This window comes from Hylobates moloch, unplaced genomic scaffold, assembly GCF_009828535.3.
Source record: "Hylobates moloch isolate HMO894 unplaced genomic scaffold, HMol_V3 SCAFFOLD_1, whole genome shotgun sequence".
NCBI lineage: Eukaryota > Metazoa > Chordata > Mammalia > Primates > Hylobatidae > Hylobates > Hylobates moloch.
Window position 1 is genome coordinate 113,643,935 of NW_026652276.1, and position 27,937 is coordinate 113,671,871.

General features: G+C 42.4%; 1 long non-coding RNA gene and 1 pseudogene across 1 annotated transcript; one reads left to right on the forward strand and one right to left on the reverse strand.

Annotated features, from left to right (window-relative positions):
• The first annotated feature begins 239 nt into the window (after positions 1-239).
• Positions 240-15,384, forward strand: LOC131384309 (uncharacterized). Its single transcript, XR_009215032.1, has 3 exons — positions 240-363; positions 522-756; positions 14,298-15,384. It is a non-coding gene; the product is annotated as an uncharacterized LOC131384309 (long non-coding RNA).
• A 5,022-nt stretch (positions 15,385-20,406) lies between these two features.
• Positions 20,407-21,595, reverse strand: LOC116812243 (suppressor APC domain-containing protein 2-like; annotated as a pseudogene).
• Between the last annotated feature and the right edge of the window lie 6,342 nt (positions 21,596-27,937).

Genomic DNA, 27,937 nt, shown 5'->3' on the forward strand with positions numbered 1-27,937 from the left:
TTTGCTGCCTCATGTGAAGGCAGGTCTCTGCTAACCTGGCACTTCACTTTTGAAAACCACCTTTTTTTCTGTCTCCCTTTGCTCCCCAGATGCACGTATTGGACCCCGGGCTGGCTGCATGGCCGGCGTCTGGGTCAGGCCTCGCACACGGACGCTCCTGCCACTGTGATAAAGAGGAGAAAAAGTCCCAGGAGAAAGGGACCCCCTAAACTACTTTGAGAGCCACATCCACCACTTCTCTGCCCCCCACCCAGGCTGGTTCCCAGGCCCTGGGGTCCTGGTGTGGACCTGCCTGCCGTGATTAACGCAGGTGCAGGACCTGAGCGCCTTGGTCCCTCCCAACACATGAGAGAAGTTTGTGTGGTGAGGTTTGAACAGTGTCTGTTTCTGCCTTGAATAGGGTTCCCTGGAAAATCTTTATCCCTTTTTAAATACTCCCTTTGGTACCGCTTTTAAGACTTTGCCGGTGGAACTTAACAGTGATCATTTTTTTGAATCCATTTTTATATTTGCTTTTTTAGATTAACTGTTACGTACTCCACGCTTCTGAAACGGGCGTAGGCACAGCGTCAGTTCTGTACAGTGCAGACGCAGCATGACAGAATCTCCCTGGGCATCTTTCTGGAGCATCAATTTTACTGCAAGATTTTGAAGAAACAAATTTAATTGATTTCCAAGTTAAGAAATTAAACCTTGAAAACTAGACTAAAAAGTCATCTGCACCTGACGTAACAGACTTTCTGCAGGAAGAAAACTGTAAGGAGAGCATATTGTCTATTATTATAAATAGTGAAAATGAGAAATCATAGCAAGTCCTTTGAAAACCCTGCCTTGCCAGTCTTCTAATAGAGCCTTGGTATGGTTTTATGTGTATTTTTTTTTGAAGTGTGCTCACCTTTTGAATATACAAATTTGGGGTTTTGACCAAATTTTGTTTTGGTCTATTAGTTGTTTATTTGCTTTTGTATCATATTTAATTTTTCTGTCTCTCCCTCTCCTTCTTGTACTCAGTCATTCCACAGGTCTCTAAGGCACTTTTCATTTCCTTCAAACTTGTTTCACTCTTCAGATTGGATGATTTCTATTGCTGTCTTCTGTTTCTACTCTTGTTTATAAACTCAAGGGTCTTTTTAATTTTTCATTTCATTATCTCTCTATTCCATTTTTTTTTATCATTTCCATTTCTCTGCTGAGGCTCCACATGAGTTAATTCATTTTGAGGATGTTTTCCTTTATCCCCATGAACATACTTACAATAGCTGCTCTCAAACCCTTGTCTGCTGATGACATCGCCTTGGACATCTTAGAATTAGCTTCTGCTGCCTGCTTTTTATCTTGTGTATAGATTACATTTTAACGTTTCTTCACACATTTCATGAATTTTCATATTGTGTACTAGAAATTATAAATAGTAGTTATAGAGACTTTAAATTCTGTTGTATTCCTTTGAAGAGCATTTTTATTTGAAGAGGGGTTAATCTGACTGGATTCAAACAGCAATACCTACCTCCCCTACAGTGGACACAGTTGAAATCTTCATTCAGTTACCACACACACATGCATGTATTGTATATAATTGTGCATTTCTGTGTAACTATATATATTTTATCCAGATTTTATCATTGTTACCTGTGAGAGTGTTCAACAAGCTACTCTAGCATTACTGAAAGTCAGAACCTCAGTTTTGTTTATTGGATTTGAATACATAATGCCTTTGTTTTCTTTTGTAACATTTTTCAATTTGAAGTCTTATTTTGTCTGATATTAATATAGTCGACCCAAATCTCTTTTGCTTATTATTTGCATGAAATATCTGTTTTTCTCTTTTCACTTTCAACCTAGTTGTGTCTTTCAATCTAATGTGAGTCTTGTACAAACAAGTTGCATCATGCTTTTTAGTCTGTTCTGCTGATCTCTGCCTTTTAATTCGATAGTTCAATCCATTTACATTTAAAATAATTATTCATAAGTAGATTTCTGTCATTTTGCTATTTGCTTTCTGTATACCTTATGTTTTTTTATTTTACATTTTCTACATTATTTTCTTCTTATTGATTTTTTTTAGTAAAATATCTTAACTTTTTATTTCCTTTGTGTATATTCTATAGCTTCTTTTTGTGATTACCATCATGGTGATGACATTTAACATCTGAATTTATTTATTTTAATTGCTGCATAGTACTATATTCTATTATATGAACATAGTATAATTTTTAAATCTATTCTACTTTTGATAGTCATCATTGGGATATTTAATATGACTTATTTTTTAGATGAGTATTGAGTGTACACAAACATTGAGTGGAACGTACAGAGTTCCCATGTATCCTCTCCCCACACCCAGCTTCTCCTCTATTGTTAACACCTTACATTAGTGTGGCATATTTGTTACTCTTAATGAACTAATATAGAAAAGTTATTATTAACTAAAATCTAGAGTTTGCATTCAAATTCATGTTTTCTGTTTTACATTCTGTGGATTTTGACAAATGCATGATGACATGACATGTATCCATTATTGCATTATACAAAATAATTTTATTGTCTTAAATATCCACTGTACTCCATCTATTCATCTCACCCCTTTTCCCCCCAAACTTTTGGAAAGCACAAGTCTTCTTACTATGTCCATGGTTTTGCCTTTTACAGAATGTCATATAGTTGGAATCCTATAGTATGTAGCCTTTTCAGACTGTCTTTTTCACTGCCATATGTATTTAAGGTTCCTCATGTCTTTTCAAGCCTTGATAGCTCATTTTTTTAAACCAGTGAATAATGTTCTGTTGTATGGTTGCACCACAGCCAGTTTATTTATTTACCTATTGAAGAACATTATTTACCTATTAAGAACATTATTTACCCGTTGAAGACCATCTTAGTTGGTTCCATGTTTTGGCAATTATGTATAAAATTGCTCTAAACAGTCACCTGCAGAGTTTTGTGCAGATGAAAGTTTTCACCTCTTTGGGATTAAGGCCAAAGAGTGTGATTGCTGGATTGTATGTAAGTGTGTATTTAGCTCTGTAAGAAACTGGCAAACTGTCTTCCAAACTAGTCATAGGTCTTTGCATTTTCACCAACAAGTTCTTGTTACTCTACATCCTCACCAGCATTTAGTGTAGCCCCTGTTTTGGATTTTAGCCATTCTAATATGTGTGTGGCAGTATGCCATTGTTATTTTCAATTTCCCGATGACATGCTGTTGAGCATATTTTCATGTGCTTATTTGCCATGCTTATATGTTCTTCAGTAAGGATCTGTATCTTTTGCCATTTTATAATTGGGTTGTTCATTTCTTATTCTTGGGTTTTCAGAGCTCTGGAATTTTTTTGCATATTTTTGATACCAGTCTTTTATCAGTTACGTGTTTTGCAAATATTTTCTCCCATTCTGCGGCTTGTCTTTTTATTTTTTAACAGTGTCTTTGACAATGCAGAAATGTTGTTTTTAATATGGTTCAACTTAGCAATTTGTCCTTTCTTGGATCATGTTTTTTGGTGTTTTTGTTTTTGTTTTTGTTTGTGACAGAGTCTCGCCCTATTGCCCAGGCTAGAGTGCAGTGGTACAATCTTGGCTCACTGCAACCTCCTCCTCCTGGGTGCAAGCAATTCTCCTGCCTCAGCCTCTAGAGTAGCTGGGACTACAGGCACGTGCCACCACTCCCAGCTAATTTTTGTATTTTTAGTAGAGACGGGGTTTCACCATGTTGGCCAGGATGGTCTCGATCTCTTCACCTCGTGATCCACCTGACTTGGCCTCCCAAAGTGCTGGGATTACAGGCGTGAGCCACTGCACCTGGCATTTTTGGTGTTTTATCAAAGGAGCAAAACCTGAGGTAATTCAGATTCTGCTCTTTGTTGTCTTCTAGGAGTTTTGTGGTTTTTCCTTTTATATTGGTCTGTGATCCATTCTGAGTAATTTCTGTGAAAGTTGTCAGGTCTAGGTTTAGGGTTTTTTTTTCCTTTTTTTCTCTTGCATGTGGATGTCCAGTTGTTCAGTACTGTTTGTTGAAAAATTATTCATTCTCATTTGAATTGTCTTTGCTCTTTCCTCAAAGATAAGCTGACTATATTTTTATCGGTCAATTTCTGAGCTTTCTCTTTTGTTTTATTGATGTTTCTCTATTATTTTTTACCATTACCATGTTGTTTTGATTACTGTAGCTTTATAGTAGTGCTTACAGTTGGGCAGTGTCATTCCTATAACTGTCCTTTTAAAATATTTTCTTGGTTATTCTGAGCCTTTTGCCTTTCCATATAAACTTTAGAATCAGTTTGTCAATATCCACAAACTAACTTTGTGGAATTTTGATTGGGATTGCATTGAATATGTAAATGTAGTTGGGAAGTACTGACATTTTAACAATGTTGAAGCCTTCTTTACTTGAATATGGATTATCGCTCCATTTATTTAGATCTTCTTTGATGTTTTTACAGTTTTGTCTTTTTCTTCATATAGATTCTATGTTTATATTTATTTTGTTATATTTTTACCTAAGAATTTCATTGTTATTGGTGCTAGCCTAAATGTCACTGAATTTTTAAATTTCAAATTCTAACTACATTACTGATATATAGGACAGTAATTGACATTTGTATATTAATCTTATATTGTGCAAATTGCTATAATTTCTCATTAAAATTGGTTATTCTAAGATTTGGTTTTGTGATCTTTTTGTATTTCTCCATAGGCAATTACATCATCTGTGTAAAAAGACAGTTTTATTTCTTCCTTCCCACTCTGTACCTTTTCTATTCTTGTCTTATTGCATCACCTAGGGCTTATAGTATAATGTTATATAGGAATGGTGAGAGGAGACATCTTTGCCTTGCTCCTGATCTTAGCAGGAAAGCATCTAGTGTTTCAACATTCAGTATGAGGTTAAGGCCGGGCGCGGTGGCTCACGCCTGTAATCCCAGCACTTTGGGAGGCCGAGGCAGGCAGATCACGAGGTCAGGAGATCGAGACCATCCTGGCTAACATGGTGAAACCCCGTCTCTACTAAAAAATACAAAAAAATTAGCCTGGCGCGGTGGCGGTCGCCTGTAGTCCCAGCTACTCGGGAGGCTGAGGCAGGAGAATGGCAGGAACCTGGGAGGCGGAGTTTGCAGTGAGACGAGATCACGCCACTGCACTCCAGCCTGGGAGACAGAGCGAGACTCTCTCTCAAAAAAAAAAAAAAAAAAAATTCAGTATGAGGTTAGATGCAGGGTTTATTTGTTTTTTTAGATGGAGTCTCGCTGTGTCTACAGGCTGGAGTGTTGTGGTGCGATCTTGGCCCACAGCAACCTCTGCCTCCCGAGTTCAAGCAATTCCTCTGCCTCAGCCTCTCAAGTAGCTGGGACTACAGGCACGCTGCACCATGCCAGGCTAGTTTTATGTATTTTAGTAGAGATAGGGTTTCACCATGTTGGCCAGGATGGTCTCAATCTCCTGACCTCATGATCAACCCGCCTTGGCCTCCCAAAATGCTGGGATTACAGGCGTGAGCCACCGCATCTGACCAGATGTAGGTTTTTTATAGACATTATTTATGAAATTGAGGAAGTTTTCTTCTATTTCTAGTCTGCAGAGAGGTTTTCTCATGAATGGGTTTTGGATATTGTCAAATGATTTTTCTGAAAGTATTGATAAGATCTTACCTTTTTTTAACTTAATATGATGAGCTAATTTTTTTTAAGACAGAGTCTTGCTATGTTGCCCAGGCTTATCTTGAATTCCCGGCATAAAGTGATCCTCCCTCCTTGGCTTCCTACTGCATTAGGATTACAGGTATAAGCCACGACACCCAGCCTAATTTATTTTCAGATGTTGAACCAGCCTGGCATGCCTGTAATAAATCTCACTAGGTTGTAGTAAATAATTCTTTTTTTACATTTTTGGACTTGATTTCTTAATATTTGGGTGAGGGCTTTTGCATCTTTGTTCATGTGAGATATTGCTCTGCATTTTTTTGTTGTACTGTTTGTCTAAATTTGGTATTATGGTAATTCTGGCCCCATTGAATGACTTTGAAAGTATTCACTCTGCTTCTGTTTTCTGGAGGAGATTGTAGAGAGTTGGAATAATTTCTTTAAAATATTTACATAAATATACTAGGGTTTGGTACTTTCTGTTTGGTAAGGTTATTTATCATTGACCCAATTTCTTTAATAGATGTAGTACTATTGAAATTGTCTGTTTCTTATTGTGTGATTCTGGTAGGTTGTTTCTTTCAAGGAATTTGTCTATTTAGGTTATGAAATTTGTGGGCATAGCGTGGTTTATGTTTATTATTCTTTAATTCTTCATGTGCTCAGTAACGATAGATCCTCTTTCATTTCTAGAATTAGGACTGCGTCTTCTCTCTTTTTCAACTGAAACTAAAAAGGAACATTTTAAAAAGTGAAAGCTATTTTTGATGAACTATCTAATTTCTCATGATCTGCAACTGTGGGTACGTAGGAAGTACATGGAAAAAGATGTTTGGCAGAGCTTGCCAACAAATTCTTTCCTGTATCAAGAAGGCATGCCACTCGGCATGACACTCTTAAGAGGGAGGAATGTGACAAAAGAAGGATGTGATCTGCTCTTGGTGAAGAGCCACCTGACTCTCCCTCAGCTGCACACGGTGGCCTTAATGTGCATCTTGCTAGAAGGGGCATGCAAGCCAGGGGCTGCCAGCCAAGCCATACAGGCCAAGGGCAGTCTCAAGTCCATCTTTTACTTCATCGAACTGTTCTAGTAAGCAGCTAGAGTTTTATGAACACTGTACTCTTTATCATATTTCTTTGCTATTTCTGGAGGATTTGTTCTAGGAGTCCTCTTGTATACCAAAATGCATGGATGCACAAGTTCTTTATGTATAATGGCATAGTATTTACATATAACCTATGCATATTCTCCTGCATACTTTAAATCTTCTCTAGATTACTTCTAATACCTAAATTGTTGTTATACTGTATTGTTTAGGGAATAGTGAAAAGAAAAATAAAATTCTGTAAATGTTCAATACAGAAACATTACTAAAAATATTTTTGAGGCTCATTTGTTGAATCCAGGAATGCAGAACCAATAAATAAGGAGGGCCAGCTCCACCTATGTTTGGAGTCCATGAATGTATCCTCTTCCTGTGTTTGTAAATGGAAATTTATTTCACAAAATGACACGACTGCTTCTTCACTGACATGTTCAAAAACTTGCAAGAAGCAGCCAGGCATGGTGTCTCATGCCTGTAATCCCAGCACTTTGGGATGCCGAGGCAGGTGGATCACTTGAGGTCAGGAGTTCAAGACCAGCCTGGCCAACATGGTGAAACCCTCTCTCTACTAAAAATACAAAAATTAGCCAGGCATGGTGACAGGTGTCTGTAATTCCAGCTACTCAGGAGGCTGAGACAGGAGAATCACTTGAACCAGGAGGCGGAAGTTGCAGTGAGCCGAGATCGTGCCACTGCACTCCAGCCTGGGTGACAGAGCAAGACTCTTGTCTCAAAAACAAAATGAAACAAAACAAAAAAATATATACTGATAAAGATATTTTGTATTGGCAAAGGGTAAACTCATCAGGAAAATATAAAAAAATTATTCACATATATGCAGTTATCAAATAAGCACAGAAATACATGAAGCAAAAATGACAGAAATAAAGGGAGAAATAGATAATTCAACAGTAATAGTTGGAGACTTTAATGCTCCACTTATATTAATGGATAGAACAAGTAGACAGAAGATAAAAAATAGAAAACATGAACAACATTATAAAACAACTAACCCTAACAAACATATACACAGCACTGCATCCAACATGAGAATATATATTCTTCTCAAATCCACATGGAACATTCTCTAGGACAGACCACCTGCTGGGCCATAAAACATCAGTAAAAATGGAGATTGAGATAATACAATGGCTGATTTCTAATTATAATAAAAGAGAATCAGAGATCAATGAAAGCAAGAAATTTAGGAGACTCATAAGTATGTGGACCTTAAATGGCAAAATCCAAAATAATTTATGGATCAAAAGAAAACCACAAATACTTATCAGAAAGTGTCTTAACATAAATGACAGTGTAACCAAAACGTAAAACTTATGGAAATTGGTGAAAGCAGTGTTTTGAGGGAAACCTATATCAGTGAATTTCTTCATTAAAAAAGAAAGACAAATCTCAAGTCAACAACAAAAAAACTCAATAACAAAAAAAACTCAAGTCAATAATAATAAGTTCTCCAAAACTTTTGTTATTTCTTTTTTTTTTTTTTTTTTTTGAGACGGAGTCTCGCTCTGTCGCCCAGGCTGGAGTGCAGTGGCGCAATCTCGGCTCACTGCAAGCTCCGCCTCCCGGGTTCATGCCATTCTCCTGCCTCAGCCTCTCCGAGTAGCTGGGACTACAGGCGCCCGCCACCACGCCCGGCTAATTTTTTTGTATTTTTAGTAGAGACGGGGTTTCACCGTGTTAGCCAGGATGGTCTCGATCTCCTGACCTCGTGATCCGCCCGCCTTGGCCTCCCAAAGTGCTGGGATTACAAGCGTGAGCCAGCGCGCCCGGCAAGTTCTCCAAAACTTTTAAATGAATATACTACCTGGCTTTCCTGGGACAAAATATACTAATAGAGGAAAAAATAATCATGCTAAAAAAAAAAGCCCTAAAAGGAAAGACTGGGGAATGGGACACTTTGGGGACTGGGCTGTGATAATAGTCTAGGAAATTTAGGAGGTCATATGGAGGCTCAGGGCTAGGTATGCGGTCTAGAAAAACCCAGGAAGAGGGCCGGGCACGATGGCTCACACCTGTAATCCCAGCACTTTGGGAGGCCGAGGCAGGTGGATCACCTGAGGTCTAGAGTTCGAGACCAGCCTGACCAACATGGAGAAACCTCATCTCTACTAAAAATACAAAATTAGTGAAGTGTGGTGGCACATGCCTGTAACCCCAGCTACTTGGGAGGCTGAGGCAGGAGAATCACTTGAACCCGGGAGGCAGAGTTTGTGGTGAGTTGAGGTCACGCCATTGCACTCCAGCCTGGGCAGCAAGAGTGAAACTCCATCTCAAAAAAAAAAAAAGAAAAGAAAAAAAAATCCCAGGAAGACCCTCAGTATTCATCCTTGTTTGACCATCAAACTCTGTATCAGCAGAAAGTAAGGCAAGAACCAAGTTGTAACTTTCTGGCTGATTAGTAAAGGCATGCTCCAGCACACACACACACACACACACACACACACACACACACACAAAAGAGAACATTATAAAATTTATTTGGAGGAAGTGGGGAAATAACAAACATTTAAGAAAATCTCTGCAAATCACTAGCTTACCACCAAGCTAATGGAACAGAGATGTCAATGTACATGCATGACAGAGCGCACATCACAATAGGTAGCAACAAAAACACAGAAGAGATGATAATCTGATTTCAAAATTACTATATTATAATATTCAAAATGTCTTTTTTCAACAAAAAGTTGCACGATATGTAGGTATATATTATTTGTTGGTTACACTTGAATTTGTAGTTTCTGTTTTGATTTCCAAGCTGAAAATATATTTTCTATCTGTAAATTTTCTAGCTGTAGGATTTCTGCTTTTATTAAATTAGTGAGTCTTTTGGAGCCTAAAATTTTGCAATTTTCAATGATTTTTTTCTCTAGTATTTGAAAATGTTGTATATTCTGCTTACTTGTTCATTTAATAATTGTTTTCTAAGACCACAAAAATATTCTTTTTGTTATTTAATACATCATAATTTATACTTAAAATTTGGTTTCACCACCTGTACAAAATAGGTTTGTTACATGGCTAGTAATGTAATTTTTTCCAGTAAGCTAACAAAATTTAATTTATTCTGAAAATCTTGTCTTAGGGTTATTTTTATTTGCCATCACTTGTCATTGCCCCACCCAGATTAACACCACCTCACACTCAGAGCTGACTTTTTTGTGAAGACTGTGTGATTCTTTCCGTTTCTTTCTGCATTTTTCAGTTTTTAGCAATCTCACAACACCAAACAGCCAAAGTAGTGCTGGTGTTAAAAAATCTTCAGTTGACTTTTTTATTGCTCAAAGGATAAATTACTTCCACATTTTATTTTATTTTATTAATTTAAAAATGTTAATTGACAAGTGAGGTTTGAGTATATTCGAGGTGTGCAATGCGATGACTTGATACATGCACACATTGTCTAATCATTTTCACAATCAGTTAAATTAACATAACTCCTATTGCTCAAATATTTGTGTCCCTCCCAAATTTACTTTAAAACTTAATCCTCAATACAATAGTATTAGACTTTAGTTGGTTGCTAGGGCGTGAAAAATCTGCCCTTAACAACACAATTAGCTGCCACTGTAAAATGGCTTGAGAAAATTAGTTTGGCCTATTTTGTCCTTCTGCTGTGTGAAGACACAGCAATTTAAGGTGCTATCTTGAAACCAGAGACCAGACCCTCACCAGACACCTAGCCTGCTGGTGCCTTGAGCTTGGACTTCTCAGCCTCCATACCTGCGAGAACTCAAGTTTATATTGCTTATGAATTATCTATTCTAAGGTATTTTATTACAGCAGTTGGAACAGACTAAGATAACATTCAGTAACATCCATGCTGTGCAGTAGACCACCACAACTTGTTTATTTTATGCCTTAAAGTTTGCACTTTTTATTAACAACCCTCCATTTCTCCCACCCACCATCTCCTGGGAACCACTTTGTACTCTCTGTTTCTATGACTTTAACTTTCTAGGCTTCATATATAACTGAAATCAAACAATATTTCTCATTCTCTGTCTGGCTTATTTCACTCAGCCTACTCTTCTCCAGGTTCATTCATATAGTTGTAAATAACAGGATTTTCTTTTTATGGCTGAATAATATTCCATTATATAAATACTCCACAATTATTTTATCCATTCATTTATTAATACTTAGGTTGTTTGCATATCTGTCATTGTAAATAATTCTGCAATAAATATGGGAGCACAGATGTCTCTTCTAGATACTAATTTTATTTCCTTTGGTTATATATCTGGAAGTGGAATTGCTGGATAATGTGGTATTGTAAGTTTTTAGAAAGCTCCACAATGTTTTTGATAATGGTTTTACCAATATTTCTGTATTTTTAAAAAAATGGGCCGGGCATGGTGGCTCACGCCTGTAATCCCAGCACTTTGGGAGGCAGACACGGGTGGATCACAAGGTCAGGAGATTGAGACCATCCTGGCCAACATGGTGAAACCCTGTCTCTACTAAAAATACAAAAAATTAGCCAGGTATGGTGGCACGCACCTGTAGCCCCAACTACTCGAGTGGCTGAGACAGAAGAATCACTTGAACCCTGGAGGTGGAGGTTACAGTGAGCCGAGATCACGCCATCCAGCCTGGGTGACAGAGCAAAAGACTCCATCTCAGAAAAAAAAAAAAAAGTTGTACTCTGTTGGGAGACAATTTTCATAGTCCTGTCAGTTTAATTTTTAACATCCTTTATAAGCTTCTATTTGGACAATCTTTTCGATCCATAGGGGTGAAAACTATTGAAGGCTCCATTGCCAAACCATGGCCTTTCCTCAGTGTTGTAAGGCCTACGCCAAGGAGAAAGGAAGGTCATGCCTTTGGGTGCCCCAGGCACACACCTTTCTGAAATCTTTCTCCAGCCAGCTGCTGCAAACAAAAGATGACATTTCTGGGAAGATGAGGACTTGTTTCCAGACCAGCACCCCAGTGGCCATGAGCTCTTATGGCCCAAAGGCTATGCTTACCTCCACCTGAGTGCCTGGGATGGACCCTTTCTGCATCTCCCCAAGGCTTGGGTGCTGAGCCTGCCTTCCTCACCACCTAACCATAGTCTCGAACCTGTGAGGAAGGAAGAGGACAGATAACTGATTTCTGTTCTTTTGATTCTGTTTTAAAGTTTTCTTTCTAAAAAAAAAAAAAAACCTATCTGAAACTGGAAAAAAAAAAAAAAAAAAAACAAGGAAAAAAAGATGTCATAACCAAAGTAGGGGCAATATTTACATAGGTGAAAACACGTAGATATGTCTATAGGCAACAGACATGTGGCTAATTTACATATAAATTAAACATCTTATTGTCTTAGAGTGTACAGAGCTAAAAAATTATTCAATTCATAATATCAAGCATTAAATGCAAAAATACAATTAACTGATCTGAGAAATCATACCCCCCAAAAAACACAATAAATATAGAATTGAAAATAAGAAGAGAGATTTTAATGCATAAAATGCTGAATACAACATAGATGTACTATGAAAAATAATTCTTTAGATATCTGCAGTTTTTAACTGTGTGTTCTCATGAAGGGAAGACATTGTGAATCATTGGTATTCAATGAAGAGCAGTAAACTTTCATAGAAAATACATTACAATCATTAATAATAGACTAATGAGAAAATTTTCAAATAAGCATTAAAGAGACAGTAGGAGAAGTTTTTATCATGTTCTCAATATATTGGTGGTATTCTTACACAAATATACTGGCTATAAGATGGCATTTGGGAGCTAATAAAAACTATATTTTTAAAATGAACAACGTAAATTTTGCAAAATATAATCAGCATTACTGAAGTATAAAGTAAATATTTAAGTTATTTATTTATTTATTTACTTTTTGAGACAGGGTCTCACTCTGTCACCTAGAGTGCCGTGGCACCATCTTGACTCACCACAACCTTTGCCTCCCAGGCTCAAGCAATTCTCCTGTCTCAGCCTCCTGAGTAGCTGGGATTACAGTTGCCCACCACTACCGCTTGGCTTTTTTTTTTTTTTTTTTTTGGTAGAGATGGGGTTTCACCATGTTGCCCAAGCTGATCTTGAACTCCTGACCTCAAATGATCCACCTGCCTCGGCCTCCCAAAATGCTGGGATTACAGGGGTGAGCCATGGTGCCTGGCTTTAAAGTAAATATTTGGAATTAAAATATACTGGCATTTAGAAACAGATTGAAAATGAATATAAATTTTAATGATATCTTTTTGCTTCCAGTGAGCTTAAAATTATAACGAAATATTGTAATAAATATGTGGGCACCTACTGGTAATTTAACTTACATCTTACATAATGTGTAACTTTTGAATCAAAGTCACAAACGACATTCATTTCAGAAAGTGAAGTGTATAGGAGAGTAACATAAGCAAGATAATGGAACAGGAGGTCCTGCAGGCATATCCCCCACAACAGAATGTAGAAGCCATGCCAAACAAAACTGCATCGATAAGAGCCTTGGGATCCAGGTCAGTTTGTGACCTGGAGGCAAAGACCAAGGGGAACAATTTGAGAGAGTAAGCCCTTGATCAAGTGGCATGCTTGCCAATCATGGTCCCAGCTCCAAAACAAAATACCGCCACATCCCACTGTAGATTTAGCTATAGCTCACTAGGCCTTGGTCCTGCCACTGCAACCATCTGCCAAAAACCCAGGAGAATTTATACTCACCTGAGACTTAGGTGACAGGCCTGCAAAACTTGGTTCTGCCTGTAGTCCCTGAATCAGACAAAACTCACCTTCTTTACTTCTCAGGCATGGTCAGGGAGAAATCTTGTCCACACAGGGACCCTCAGGGAAAAACATCCATCTATTTCCTTGGATGTAGGACAATCAATATTGAACTGAATGTGGATCATGAAATGGTTGGGCCGGGCACGGTGGCTCAAACCTGTAATCCCAGCACTTTGGGAGGCTGAGGTGGGTGGATCACCTGAGGTCAGGAGTTTGACCAGCCTAACCAATATGGTCAAACTCTGTGTCTACTAAAAATACAAAAAATTAGCCAGGGTGGTGGCGGGCACCTGCAGTCCAAGATACTCGGGAGAATTTTATTTCTGTTTGTCGATAAGAAATGTAAGAGTGGAATGTTAATAAATTTCAGTTTAGTTCTGTAATGTCAAGAATTTAAGAATTAAAAAAACAGATTGGTTAAAAAAATTGTGATTCCTTGGACATTCACTAAATCTTCAAGGAAAAACACATTTTTACATTCTTTTTACATTTATTACTTTAGTGAAAGACCATATGAAAAATCATTTTTAATATTGTTAATATTGTTACATACTTTGATCCATTTTACATCATTTTTATGTTCTCGAGGGAAGGAAATTAGGGTTCATTTTATCATTGGATATTCGGGAGGCAAGTCAATCTTTTTTATTTCCTTATAAAATTAACATCTTCAAAAGCTATTAAACAGAGGGTTGTCTTAATTTTTATTGCAGTAGAGGAAATATATTTAAAATATTTGTAGATTTCTAGCAAATAGATACTCATTATTTAAAGGTTAAATAACAATATTTTCTTTTGTTATTTTTGCCAGTTTAAGGCAGTAGCTGCATATGTCATATAAATGTCTTCCTACCACATCAAAAATGTTGCTTTTAAAATGTTTAAAATTGAGAAGGAAGGAATTTTCTCTGTAAGTTTCTATCATCGAACATGCCACCATCAAAAAGAATATTAGAATCCAGCATGAAGATAATGACTAATAAAAATGAGGTACATACTTTCTAAAACCATAAATCAGATTTGAATGAGGAATGCTTTCCACATCCTTGAAAGAAAAACGGTGTCTTGGGTTTTACAGTGTTCTGAGAATGAAGTATTAAGATCCTATTTCTATAGGCAAGATCATACTTACTAAGTATGGCACAACTAAGAGCTAATTCATTCATTCTATGTGTGCCACTAAATAAAGAGATTGAGCAAGTAAAAAAAAAATCAAACAGAAATCCTGGAACCGAAATAAACAACGGCAGAACTGAAAAAATATAATAGAAATGTTTAACAGGAGAATCAATCATAAAGAAGAAAAATTCAGCAAACTCAAAGACAGGCTATTTACAAGTAACCAACCATAAAGTGAACAAATATACACATTTCGGAAATTTCAGAAAAAGAGAGAGGAACAGAGATTTAAATATATAATGTCCTAAAACTTTCCTAATCTAGAAAAGAATATGAACATCAACCTTTATGAAGCTCAAAATACCTTCAGCAAGAAGAACCTAATAAAGATTGCCCTTGGACACATTATGATTGTCAAAATACAAAGATAAAGCACAAATCTTGAAAACTGCAAGAGATAAATTCTTCACATAGAAGGAAACCTTTATAATGGTATCAGTGGATTTTTCAGCAGAAGCTTTGCAAGCAAACTCGGAGACCATATATTCAAATACTGAAAGGAGGAAAAAAACTGACAATTAAGAATAGTTTATCCAACAAGGCTGTTCTTTAGAAATAATAGAGGTCAAGACATTCCAACATTCCAAGACAAAAAAGAAGGCGAGGGAATTTATCACACCTCAACCTGTCCTGCAAGAAATGCTAAAAGGAAGTCTTTATATTGATATGACCGAATACTAATAACATGAAAAATATTAAAGTATAAATATCAGTGAAAATGGTAAATGCATAGTGAAATTTAGAATACTCTAATACTGTAGTGGTTTTGCATGTCACTTTGAACTTTAGTATGAGATCTATAAAAAATATTAAAAATAAAATAGCTACAATAATTTGTTAATGGACACACAACAAAAAATTGTAAATGTGACATATATAGTATAAATGTGTGAAAGGGAGAAAATGTGTAAAGTTTTTCTACACATAGAAGTTAAATTGTCATAATCTCAAATAAGATTGTTAAGATACAACATGTTTTATGTAAGTCTCATGATAACCACTAGGAAAAAACTTCAGTAGATACACAGAAGGAAAAGAGAAAGTAATTAAAGCATGTAAAAACAACAAAAATGAAACAAAAATTTAAGTTTGTTAAATCTGGTGGTGGCTCATGCCTGTAATCCCAGCACTTTGGGAGGCCAAGGTGGGAGAATCATGTGGGAGCCACAGCTAAGGGCTCTGTTGGGTGTCTGCCATAGAATCTCTATGTGTCAGGTGCCTAATAAGTGCTGAGGCAGGTGAGGCTCCTGGGCAGACGGGTGGGTGACCTATAGACCTGCTTGCACCTCAGTGAGCACCTCCACCAACAAATGGGCCAGGCCTCCACTTTTCTTCCTATCTGTCCCATCTCATTTGATGTGCCCAGTCACTCTTTGCAGTTGGCACTGTTTGTTTCTCATACCCATTGTCTGCATGTGGACAGGGAATGCTGGTGGGTGAAGAAACTCATCCAGGTCACACAATCAGTGAAACGTGGAGCTGGAATAAGACCCAGATCACTGGACTCTAGTCAGGGAATGGCTGGTCTAAGACAGCTGGTGCCAGAGGCATGGCCTGACCCTGCCCTGCCCTGCCTTGAAGAGCAGAGCTGCTCACCCCTTCCATCACAGTCAACAGCTCTGCCAGCAGCTGAGGAGGGAACTCCATGTCAGGCAGCTCTGCACTGGGCTGGTTTCTTGCAGTCACAATGCCTCAGAGGAGTGCGCAGCTGAAACCAAAATACCTAGACATGGACGGTGTGTCTATGCTATGGGCCTGTTACTGGGGAGCATAGCCCCCCCCTCAGTGGCTGCAGTGGAGGCTGACAGCTGTGAAACAATGTGGCCCACTTGCCACCTCCCTTCCTCAAAAACAGGGTGGATTCCACTGTCGGGGTGCAGGAAAGTGCCTGGTCTCCACACTTCCTCCTTGGCCTCATGGCAGCAATAGCAGTGGCAGTAGTGACTGTGGCAGGAGCCCTAGGGTGGTCCACTGGCCTCTGGGGCTGGGCTTTCAGAAGAATGTGGGCCACAGTGGAAATGCATATCATATTTTATCAAAAATGTATTATTTTTCCTGTGAGAGTCTAGTTAAACAAGCTACTTCACTCTTACCTGAAGCCAGAAACTCAGTTTTGTTTGCTTTTTATTTTTTTCATGAATGGAATTAGATACTATGCATGCTCTTTAATCTGGTTTCTTGTATGCAACATTGTGATATTCCTTCATCCCATTGTATGTATGTATAGTTTTTTTTTTCAGTAAGGAAATATTTGGTAATCTGACAGGAATATGTAAAGACGGTTTGAAGTTAGAATTATTCTTTAACATCTGTTTTGTTGACAAGGACTGAGAGGAGGCAATTCACCTGTGCAAGGTTACCTAGGGTCAGTGTGTGTGGCGCACAGGGCCCCCGATGCGGGCTCAGTGTGTGTGGGGCGCAGCGCCCTCGATGCGGAGGTCGCTGTGTGGGGGGTGCAGGGCCCCCGATGCAGGGTGTATGTGGGGCGCAGGGACCCCTCATGCCCAGGGCACTTTGGTACACTGTCCAACAAGGCACCCTGTCTCAGAGGAGGGGTCCTGGCAGGTAGCGCGGCAACTCCCTTCTGGAACCCACCTTCAAGCTACCTGCCCACAGCAACCCCACAAAGCCAAATCCCCTGCTGCACCCGGCCTGCAGGGGTGTTCCAGGACAAGCCCAAGTCAGTCCAGCGTGCAGCTGCACTCCTACCCTGAGGATGGGAATGGGCTTCCCAGGGGACATAAAGACGCCAGGCCTGGACCTCCTGAGCGGGAAAAGGAGCGGGTCCTGAAGGCCTGTGCCCCACAGCCCCAGCACCAGGTGGACCGCAGCGCAGTGGGTGGGCCAGCGGCAGCTGGGGAGAAGCCCCCCCATCAGCAGGCTGGGGTCTGCCCACCAGGGCCTCCCCACGTCTGCCTTTGAGGGTGCCTGCCATGCCCTGGGGGATCCTGGCATCTTTACAAGACTAGGAGCAGGAGACAGAACAGTGTCTGTCCCAGGGTGATTTCATCAGGAGACCACCCACATAGAGCTGGACCCCGCAGCTAAAGCGGAAATATGAGACAGGCTGGCATCTCCGGAAAAACTGCCTCTCAGCCTTGGTGTTCCATGCAATGTGGAAAAAAAAAAAAAAAAATAGGTCCTCCAAGTTTACAGCTTGCAATCAGGCTAGTGTGTGACCCTGCAGACCACGAGGGGAGAATTTAAAGTGGCCCCGGCTGGCAGGGTCTAGGTGGCTGGCAAAGGCACATGCACACCCTGCCTGGAGCCCGCCCTAGTGGCGCTGGGCGAGTCAGTCTCCTTACACAATGTGAGCAGCATCCCTGGCCTCTATCCACGAGGCACCACTAGCATGTGCAGGTACATACAAGTGCGTGCACACACAGTTGTGACACCCAGAACTGTCTCAGGACATCAAAATGTGTCCCTGCGGGCAGAAGTGTCCCTGGTTGAGAATCTGCCCCAGAGGAACACCACACCAGGCCTCAGGTTTTGTGTTGATCAAGTTCCAAAGAAAATGAATATCTTGGCTGGCTGCGGTGGCTCATGCCTGGAATCCCAGCACTTGAGACCAGGAGTTCAACACCAGCCTGGGCAACGTAGTGAGAGACTCCATCTCTACCAAAAAAAAAAAAGAAAAAAGAAAAGAAAATGAGATCTCTAGTTTTAAAATTCATAAAAACCACAAGAAAACAATACACTATGAGACCCAGCAGAAACAACAGGTAGACTCTGTAGACACAGATACTGGAATTATCAAAGAGAATATAAAGTAACAGTGTTTTATATACCTAAAGAAATAAAAGAGATTTCTGGAAATATGAAAAAAAAATCTTGTTTTATCACTTATCATTCAAACTGTCCTTAAGTATTAGAAATACACTACAGCATCTCCAAACTTAAATAAACCCAAAGTAGTATAATTACATCACTCTGAATTGGTACAGGTTTGTAGTGTCTTAAAATGTAAAGATTTGCATAAATGCATAATTTGTTGTACTAATTTATTAAAATGGAAAATAGTCAAAATTCAAATTCAAATATAATTACATAATTTCAAATTTTCTTCCACAAATCGATACACTTATATATTCATAATATTAATATTTCATCTAGAAACACCTACTGATTAGTAATAATTCAGTGAGACGTAAGAACAAATCGTGAGAGAATTACAGACATCGTCCCACCTGAGTCTTAATCACTAACTGGTAATGAAGCTGAGAAACAGACGCTCACCCGGCTGAGTCTTGGAGTGAGTCTGTGTGTGAATTGTGGTCCCTGAGCCATGGTTATAAGGAAGGGATGCTGTCAGTTCATCTCCCTCAGGCCCATAATTGTCATGTCACCTGTAGAAGCAGGATGGCACTGGCCCTGCGATTGTTAGAAAGGGGGGCCACCAAGGAGAAAACTAAATGTACCTAATTCCTGAAAACAGCAGAGTAGCCATAGCTGGGTTCTGAAGTTTAGAATGAGTGCCCCACACACACCCCGCATCGGGGGCCCTGCGCCCCACACACACTGACCCTGTATCGGGGACCTTGCGTCCCCAACACACTGACCTCTCATCGGGGACCCTGGGCTGCAGAAACCATCCATGATGTTGCCGTGCCCTAGCTCTGGTGGCACTGGGGCCCTCCAGGCTGGGCTGAGTAGGGGGTCCCCACCAGTGCGTATCCCAGCACCAGCGGGAGTGGGCCTGGGCAGGGGGGCAGGGAGTGACACCAAAGGGGAACTGCCCCAGCCTCCTTCTGTACCCTGGGGGGTTCTCCTTTTCCTTGGCTGAGGGAAGTGGCCTCTCCCCATAGAAACCTGGGGTCAGGCTGGGCGTGGGAGGAAAGGAGGGTGAGCAGGACCCCAGACCTTGGGAATCCTGAGTGGGGGGTGACAGACTCTCCCTATGACGTTCCTGGGAACTGTCTGGAGGCCCAGGCTGACCCGCCTCCTGGGGACAGGGCCCTCCTGGGGAGCCAGGCTCACAGGTTGTTCTGTGGGACTCAACGTGGGGCAGCGTTCTGGCCAGGATGAGGAAGGCCATCACCCCGGGGTCTGCGGGAGGCACACGCAGGCCAAGCTGTCGTTCTCCCGGCTCCCTGATCCGCTGCAGCCAGTCCCTCAGCCTTGGCCGGGACCTGAAGTCCGACCGCCATCCCTGGGGCTCCCCTGCCAGGCGGGCACCCCCTGCTTAGAGGCCATCCCCACCCCCTCCATCTGCTCCCGTCGGAGCGACAGCCTTGTCCTGGTGCCCTGGGTTGAGATGGGCGGGAAGCTGCACTTGTACCCCCAGGTCTCGGGCGCAGCCTCCGCGCAGCATCGGAGCCGCCCGGCGCCCTCTGCTGGCCATTGTCGGAAGTGCAGCCTGGCTTGAGTAGTGCCTTTCCCTGGAGATGGGACCCAGGGCAGCACTGCTGGAAACTGGGGCGGCCAGAGATCTGGTAACCCATGGAGGGGTCCCCCAGTGTCCACTGAGAGCGGCAGTAGTAGCTTCGGACTATGCGAACTCAAGAGAGCCCCAGCCCATGTCAGCACCAGGAGCCAAAACCGGGTCAAGGGCTCCGTGTGGGACCCTGCCGGGGGCAGGCCTGGGGAACCCGGATGGCAAGGGGTGCAGGAATGCGCCCACCCCGGGACTGTCTGGGCCTGCCGGGGTCTCCAGCCAGAGAGGTTGGGTGCGATAGGGCGCCCGCCCTCGAAGGGCTGAGTGCCAGGCCGGCCCTGGGGGCCCGCTCAGCCCACGTGGGCTAAATGAAGGTGGAGTCCAGAGGCCCACCCCGCCCCCATCCGCACCGTCCAGCTGGCTCAGGGCTTGGGCCTCAAACAGCTGCTTAATGAGCGCCGACTTCTGCGCCAGCTGCTGAATGCGCTCACTCTTCTCGGTCATCTCTTGGGTGAGGAGTCAATTCTGCTCCTTCAGCATGAGGATGATCTGCTGCTGCCAGCCCGGGGACGAGGTGGACGTCAGGGCAGGGCAGGGGGGCCCGGAGGAGGACGTAGGCAGGGCCCGGGTGGCACAGGCTGCAGCCAACAGCTCCCCCAGGCACAAGGCCACCTCCTGTACCTTGGGCAGTAGCCGCCCCGGTGGGTAGGGGCTCCCCACGTCCCCAAAGTCGGCGCTGGCTCTGCTCTGGCCGAGGCGGCACTGGCGCTCCTGCACTCGTTGCAGCTGCTGCTGGTACCAATCGCGGCCGCGCGCCATTATCTCCAAACCCTGCAGCAGCACGTCCTCCTCCTGCTCCAGCTCCTTCATCTGCTTCAGCAGGCCGCAGTCCAGCCGCTGGTGATGATGTGCCTCCGGTGTTCCCTTCCGGCAAGCGGGGCCCGACGGGCATCCCCTGAGTCCGCCTCCAGGGCCCTGCAGGCCGCTGCACCTGCGTCGGCGCTCAGGCTCCGTTCCAGCGCCGCGCTCTGGGACAGCTCGGGCTCCGCGGGGCAGGGCGCCGCCTTGGCAGGGGCGCACAACTGCTCCTGCTGCGGCCGCGCAGCTGGGACCGGCCAAAGGGGCGCGCACGCCCAGGGGCAGGGGCTTCCTCTCCAGGACCGTCCGCGGCTCGTCGGCCCGCGCGAATACCAGGCCCCGCGGCGGCGGCTGGTCCCCGGGCCGGCCGGGGCACGCATGGGGTCCCGGGGGCCGCCGTCGGCGCTCAGCAGAGAGGTGCGCAGGCCGGTCAGCAAGCGCTCGAAAGTCGGGCAGCCACTGGCCGGGGCCATCTGGCGCAAGCCCTCCAGCACCACGCTAGACAGCTCCCGCGCGTCGGCGCCCTGCCGGCGGGACTAGATCTCGCGCAGGTGCACGCAGCGGCGCCGTCGGTCGTCCAGAATGTGGAACAGGATGGGCAGGCTCTGCAGGAAGCCGCGCAGCAGCCCGTCCCTGCTGCGCGCAGGCGCGGCGGGAGGCACACGGCCCTGCTCCGCTGTCGCGGCCCGGGCCATTATGGGTCCCAGCGTCCTCTTGCGTGCGTCCCCACGCGGCCCCACGACGGGGCCAGCCCAGCGCTCTCCCAAGATTTTTAATATACTTAACATTAAGATTTTAGATGACCATAATAAAATTATGTTTAATCCTATTATACTAATCGCTAATAGGGAGTTTTTTTTACTACCACAAAACTATCTGAAAAGAACACCTTCTGCTATGTATCTGCTATATAATTTTTATAGGATACATGCAACGTTGCATGCATGAATGTGATACTCAGCATGATGTCAGAGTGATGTGATATGACAGCCACTCAATGCATAATTTTTTTCCAAAATACTTTAGGTGATTGCTTTTCCCATTAGCACAAAATCTACTTCAGTTCAGTTCTACAAACACTCATGATTTATTTCTATATACATGTCACAGTACTTGGTGGTGACAATTAAATGAAGGATTGCAAAAAGTGAAAACTAAGTGCTTAACTAAAAAAGTGTGGAGGAGCGCCTCTGCCCGGCCACCCATCGTCCGGGAAGTGAGGAGCGCCTCTGCCCGGCCACCCATCGTCTGGGAAGTGAGGAGCGCCTCTGCCTGGCCGCCCCGTCTGGGAGGTGAGAAGCGCCTCTGCCCGGCCGCCCCGTCCGGGAAGAAGTGAGGAGCGCCTCTGCCCGGCCGCCCCGTCCGGGAAGAAGTGAGGAGCGCCTCTGCCTGGCCGCCCCGTCTGGGAAGAAGTGAGGAGCGCCTCTGCCAAGCGAGGAGCGCCTCTGCCCGGCCACCACCGTCCGGGAAGAAGTGAGGAGCGCCTCTGCCCGGCCGCCCATCGTCTGGGAAGTGAGGAGCGCCTCTGCCCGGTGAGGAGCGCCTCTGCCCGGCCACCCATCGTCTGGGAAGTGAGGAGCGCCTCTGCCCGGCCGCCCCGTCTGGGAAGTGAGGAGCGCCTCTGCCCGGCCACCCATCGTCTGGGAAGTGAGGAGCCCCTCTGCCCGGCCGCCCATCTTCTGGGAAGTGAGGAGTGCCTCTGCCCGGCCACCCATCGTCTGGGAAGTGAGGAGCGCCTCTGCCCAGCCACCTATCGTCTGGGAAGAAGTGAGGAGCGTCTCTGCCTGGCCACCCCGTCTGGGAAGTGAGGAGCGCCTCTGCCCGGCCACTCCGTCTCGGAGGTCTACCACGAAGGCCAGAAGCAATGTGGGGGCTGGACGTGGTGGCTCACGCCTGTGGTCCCGGCACTCTGGGGGGCGAGGCGGGTTGATCACTTCGGGCTAGGAGTTCGAGACCAGTCTGGCCAACATGGCGAAACATGAAAAATACAACAGACAAACTAACCAACCAACTCAGTGACAACAAAACAGGTCTACCCTGGAGTCATACTCTAATTTTTTCTATTTTCCTCCCTTTCTGATCCTTTATCCCACTTTCTTTTTCTTCCTCTTCCTTCTCCCTCTTCTTTGTCAAATAGAGGATTGAGTTTTTTTTTTTTTTTTTTTTTTTTTTTTTTTTTTTTTTGAGACGGAGTCTCGCTCTGTCACCCAGGCTGGAGTGCAGTGGCGCAATCTTGGCTCACTGCAAGCTCCGCCTCCCAGGTTCACGCCATTCTCCTGCCTCAGCCTCTCCTAGTACCTGGGACTACAGGCGCCCGCCACCACGCCCGGCTAATTTTTTTTTTTTTTGTATTTTTTTTAGTAGAGACGGGGTTTCACCGGATTGAGTTATTATCACTGATCCATATAAAGTCCCTCTCTCATTTATTTTAACTCCCACCCCCCATTTCTATTCCCCGACTTCCCATGTGCAACCTTCCTAATATGTTTGATACGCATCTTTTTGTTTGTATGTATTATTAGAAAATGTTTATTGTTTTTGTGTGCAAAAAAAATTAAAAAAAAAAAAGTGTGTCCTTGGTACTATAGGAGTACGGATAATGTGCGCCCTCTACAGGTGTGACTGTGCATGTGTGGGTGTTCCCTCAACTATATTAATAATTTGGTTTATCATATAATGATCAGGCTGTAGGTTTAAGAATTTATGTGATAATCAACATTAATCAAAATTCATGGGTGGATTTAAAATGATGATAATTTTGACTCTGAAGTAAATTGATGATGGAAGTTCTATTGGTTGTTTTTTTCAGGTACATAAAATATTTCCTCTTTGCCATTAAAATGAACACAGTTTCCACTTGTGTTATCATACAAAAGTGCCTTCTTTGCCCAAGCTGGTGTTGGAGTCTCTACCAACATCCTTCTCTTTTTCTCTTGTATCATGACGCTCCTTCTGGATCCTGAGCTCACTGACCTGACCACCAGTCACTTGGCCCTCGTCCACATCATGATGCTGCTCACCATTGTGTTCTTGGTGTCTCGAGACCTTTTTGAGTCCCTTCATTTTCAAGATGACTTCAAGTGTAAGATGCTTTTCTAGCTGAGCAGGGTGCTGAGGGACCTCTCCATCTGCATCACCTGCCTCCTGAGCACGATCCAGGCCATCACCATCAGCCCCAGAACCTCCTGGTTGGTGAGGTTTAAACATAAATTCACAAATCACATTTCACATGTGCTTGTCTTCTTATGGTCCCTCAGTTTGTCCTGCAGTAGTTACATAATCTTCTACACTGCTTTCTTTCAATAAGACTCAAACCAGTTTTCTGACGCTCAATATATACTGCCTCATTTTCCCAAGGAAGTCCATCATCAGGAGCCTTATTTTTCTTACTCTCTCATTATCCAGAGGTGTGTCCTTTGTGGGAATTATGCTGCTCTCAAGTGAATACATGGTGACTGTCTTGTGCAGGCATCAGAGGCGATCCCAGCACCTTCACAGCACCAGACTCTCCCCAAGAGTCTCTCCAGAAAAAAAGGGCCGCCGAGACCATCTTGCTGTTGGTGAGTTTCTTTGTGGTCATGTACCAGATGGATTTGAGCCTCTCATCCTACTTGATCCTGATATCAACATATGATCCAGTCGTCCCGGGTGTCCAGAGGCTTCTGACCAGTGCCTATGCCACTGTGGGCCCTTTGGTGCTAATAAGGTCTGAAAAAAGGATAATTGATATTCTGCAAATGATGAGACAGAAGTATCTTTTTTTTTTTTTTTTTTTTTTTCTGAGACAGAGTCTTGCTCTGTCACCCAGGCTGGAGTGCAGTGGCGCGATCTCGGCTCACTGCAAGCTCCGCCTCCCGGGTTCACGCCATTCTCCTGCCTCAGCCTCTCTGAGTAGCTGGGACTGCAGGCGCCCGCCACCATGCCCGGCTAATTTTTTTGTATTTTTAGTAGAGACAGGGTTTCACCGTGGTCTGGATCTCCTGAGCTCGTGATCCGCCTGCCTCGGCCTCCCAAAGTGCTGGGATTACAAGCGTGAGCCACCGCACCTGGCCCATATATTTTTTTCTATGAAAATAATTATCTGCAAAGGAGATTCTAACATCAGTTAAATTGTTCAAGTATCAGACTCTGAAAAGGAGATTCTAACATCAATTAAACTATGAATAATTTAATACTTGAAAGTATCAGAGCATTTGATATTTTATTTCATTGCAAACACTGTTATTTTATGTAAATCATTTGGAAACTGTTGCTACCAAAAACTTGATGGATCCTTTAGTTGATTGTCCACCATGATTTCATAGCCCAATATGTTTGCAGTTTCTTGCATTTCATTTTGATTCCTTAAACTTCATTTTAAATTTTGTTTTCTTTTTGAAGTGTATTCTTAATAAGCTCATATTGGTAATAAGATTCCTCATTTTCTTTTACTTTTGGAAATCAGTTAGGGCATCCTTACTTATTCAAAATATGTTAGTGAAGTATCTAATTATTGGTTGAACAGTAACTTCTCTCAGCACTCTTACTTATTTCTCTGTTTTCTGAGTGAACTCAGGCTGCGGAGACTTTGCTCTCACCTTCATTGGTTCTCCCTGCTTTTCTCTCTCACGGTTTTAAATATTTTTTTCTTTTCTTTGATGTTATGCAGTTTGACTTTTATTTCTGTTGAGTATTTTTTCATTGGTGGTCACTTTTAATCACAATACACTTCTGCATTCAAGGGTTCCTATCTGATATTCCGTTTCAGAAATTTATAAATATTTGTTATTAGTGTGATTTGTTATTTGTATGTAAGCTAGTGAAACCAATGTGTTTGATTTCATCTCCTTTTATTCTTTGTACATGTACAATCATATTTGTATTGTGATCATTTTGTTTTTCTGTAGTTGTTTTATTCATTTCAGTATTCTAGTTCGCTAATCCTGTTGTTATTAACTTGGTCTAATTTAATAACTAAACCATTCATTGTATATTTATTTAAGTTTCAGTTGTTCAATTTCCATTTAAGTCTGAAAAACATGACTGTTTAGTGTGTGTGTGTGTGTATAAGGATCTGTCACCCAGGCTTGAGTTCAGTGGTGGTCATAGCTCACTGCAACCTCAAATTCCTGGTCTCAAGAGACCCTCTCACCTCCACCTCCCCAGGAGCTGACGCTACAAGCACATGCCACTGTGCCTGGATTATTTTTTCATATCTGTTTATCGTAGAGACAGCTTTTGCTTTGTTGCCCAGGCTGGTCTCAAACTCCCGTCCTCAAGTGATCCTCCTGCCTTGGCCCCCGCAAAGTGCTGGGAGTACAGGTATGAGCCACTGCCCCCAATGCCCACTTTAAAACTTCATGTGTTTTCCAAATTATTTTGATATTCTCTTTCCCCATTTGTGTTACTTAATTAAATATGTTTCCAATCTGTGAAGTTTATGTGATGTATAACTTCTTCTTTCCCCTTTTTGGGTAGTTTAGTTTCTGTGCTTCATAATTTACAATTTGGTTCTTACATTATAGATATCTCACATTTGGGATGGCGCTGGTTAGTAATTTTCTGTTTATTCCAAGGGGCAGAGTGGACGATCCTCACAGGCTTGAGATCTGTGTAATCAGCCCTGCAATCAGAGCTGTGCCAGAAGGCGGCTGTAACTTCTCGCTTTCATGACTCCTGTAAATTTGCCTCTTAATTCACTTCTGGTCCTGGAAAGTTTCCATATTTTTTTATCAGCTTTGCTGGGGAGTTTTAGAATTCTTGTAAACTTTAAATATTTTTAATTTACTACATTAAATGACCTTTGAGAATATGTTATTCTGTGCTAAAACATCAAATGTCCACATGCATATATGAGTAAAAAATGTTACATAAATATTTTGTGTAGAACAGTGCCCCATGAGAAATTGCAATTTTTCTCATTTAAAACATCTCAATGCCCATGTATTATACACTAACATTATCTGTGAAGTATAAATATTTTCTTTTTTCTTTTTTTTTAGTATCCAAAAGATTTTTAAAGCCCCAGTTATTACAGAGTTAATTTTTCTTTTTTTTTCCACATGTATAGAGTGTGCCTGAATATTTTTTTTTATTATTATACTTTAGGTTTTAGGGTACATGTGCACAATGTGCAGGTTTGTTACATATGTATCCATGTGTCGTGTTGGTTTGCTGCACCCATTAACTTGTCATTTAGCATTAGGTATATCTCCTAATGCTGTCCCTCTCCCCTCCCCCCACCCCACAACAGTCCCCAGAGTGTGATGTTCCCCTTCCTGTGTCCATGAATTCTCATTGTTCAATTCCCACCTATGAGTGAGAACATGCAGTGTTTGGTTTTTTGTCCTTGCAATAGTTTACTGAGAATGATGGTTTCCAGTTTCATCCATGTCCCTACAAAGGACATGAACTCATCATTTTTTATGGCTGCATAGTATTCCATGGTGTATAGGTGCCACATTTTCTTAATCCAGTCTATCGTTGTTGGACATTTGGCTTGGTTCCAAGTCTTTGCTATTGTGAATAGTGACGCAATAAATATACGTGTGCATGTGTCTTTATAGCAGCATGATTTATAGTCCTTTGGGTATATACCCAGTAATGGGATGGCTGGGTCAAATGGTATTTCTAGTTTTAGATCCCTGAGGAATCGCCACACTGACTTCCACAATGGTTGAACTAGTTTACAGTCCCACCAACAGTGTAAAAGTGTTCCTATTTCTCCACATCCTCTCCAGCACCTGTTGTTTCCTGACTTTTTAATGATGGCCATTCTAACTGGTGTGAGATGGTATCTCACTGTGGTTTTGATTTGCATTTCTCTGATGGCCAGTCATGATGAGCATTTTTCCATGTGTTTTCTGGCCGCATAAATGTCTTCTTTTGAGAAGTGTCTGTTCATGTCCTTCACCCACTTTTCGATGGGGTTGTTTGGTTTTTTCTTGTAAATTTGTTTGAGTTCATTGTAGATTCTGGATATTAGCCCTTTGACAGATGAGTAGGTTGCAAAAATTTTCTCCCATTCTGTAGGTTGCCTGTTCACTCTGATGGTAGTT